This window comes from Mustela lutreola, chromosome 15 (genome assembly GCF_030435805.1).
Source record: "Mustela lutreola isolate mMusLut2 chromosome 15, mMusLut2.pri, whole genome shotgun sequence".
NCBI classification, from domain to species: domain Eukaryota; kingdom Metazoa; phylum Chordata; class Mammalia; order Carnivora; family Mustelidae; genus Mustela; species Mustela lutreola.
The window spans coordinates 47,020,491-47,022,326 of record NC_081304.1 but is presented as its reverse complement, the minus strand read 5'-3'; positions in this window follow the sequence as shown (position 1 = coordinate 47,022,326).

The following is a 1,836-nucleotide window of genomic DNA, read 5'->3' as shown; positions in this document are numbered from 1 at the left end:
TCATGACCTGAGCTGAATGCAGACACTTAACCTTACAAGCCACTCAGATGCTCCAAAATATTTAGATAAAATTTAACTCAGAGAGCATTACTAATGAAATGGTGTTGAATATGATTTTTCCTCATTTCAATTTAATATTAATAAAAACTCTGCCAGAAATTTTATATGCAAACAAACCTCAAAATTATACACATCAATTTACTTATTGCTTGAAAACCTTTCAGCATAGGGTGCCTGGGTGGCTCAGTGGGTTTAAAGCCTGCTTCCTCCTCTCTCTCTGTGTCTGCCTCTCTGCCTGTGTCAAGTAAATAAATAAAATCTTTTAAAAAAATACATCAAGTTCATTCACTGATCTAGGGTTTTTTTTTTTATACATTCTTTAGGCTATTCCTTTGCTTTCTTTCTCTCTGAATTAGAAATATGACAGATCTATTTGTTCTGTATCTCCATTTCAGGCACAAAACCTCTGTAATTTCCAATGAGGACAGCAATAAAGGTTTTTTTGTTATGTTAATGAGGTGGCTTTTGGAACTCACGTAGGAACTGGGGCTGGTTGGCAGTGGGGTCAACTTGTGATTAGAGGCATGGACCCTTGAGCCCCACCAGCCAGACCTCTGAGGAGAGAAGATAGCTGGACATGAAGATCAATGGAAAATAGTAAATAATGTAATCAATCATGTTTGTGAAATGAAACCTTCATAAAACAATATTTCTTAGAACTTTATGCATTTGTAAACCAGGCTTTCTGTTTTAGCCAAGCTAGCAATAAAGGGTGAGGTTTTTGTTTTGTTTTTGGACATTCTCATATTTGGAATCATAAGGGTTCTGTGCTCAATTCCACCACGGGTGTGGGAGGGGGTGTTCCACTCACCAACAATTCTCTGACACCAGGTAGGTGTGCTACAATGTAACTCAAATCTGACACGATCGATGTGGACATAGATACCTGGAGATAGCAGGGGCTCAGTCCCACAAAACTGTCCCCCCACCACACACATATTATACACTTCAGACAAGAGTCACAAATCTGGGTTGTCACCTCTGCCTCCGACCGAACTGCTGTTAGATCCCTTTATGTGCCCTTGCTCAACCAAAAATTCCATGCTTGTATCTAATAAATATGGGATGAGGAGTTTTTTGGGGTGACAGTCCTTTCAACTGTTCTCCCTGGTCCATCCCTCTCACAGGTGACTAGTTTGTTCCTCATTCTTCTCCCAAGTGCCATCAGGAAGCAGCCCCCAAATGCCTGGCAAAGGGAAGAGATGCACGGAGGGAGGCCTGGTAATTGTGTGAAGTGGGATGTCACTCAGCTCTCAGGGAGCTATCATACCCTCAAGGCAAAGCTGTCCTCCTTTGCCCTGAGCCACAATTTTTGATGCCAGACCTATACTCTAGGCCAGCAGTGTATTTACATTGCTGTAGGGCTATGGCGCAAAAAGATTCCATGGGGTGCCCAGTGGGAGAGAAGCAGCATTTCCAATAGGCAAGGGTGAATCTCCCCAACTTTGCCCTCCCCAGACCAGTGTTCTCCCAGGCCCATCCCCGAAACGGAAAACCTTCTCTCACTCTTTATGGGTCCGCCGTCCTTCTAGCCTTACCTGCTCTGCTGGAACCTGGAAACAATGACGTCTGGCTTCCCTTTCCAGCACCCATTTAACTCCCAACTTTTGCACACTTGACCGACACAAGAGACTCAGGGGCCACTAGGAGGAGAGGCCAGGATGCCGCCGTCCCCACAGGCAGCCTTGCTGGCAGTGCTGTAGCCATCTGATCTGGTCAGGTGCCTGGGGATGTGACTGAAGGGAGGGGCACTTGGGGCTCCCGACACAGGGTGGT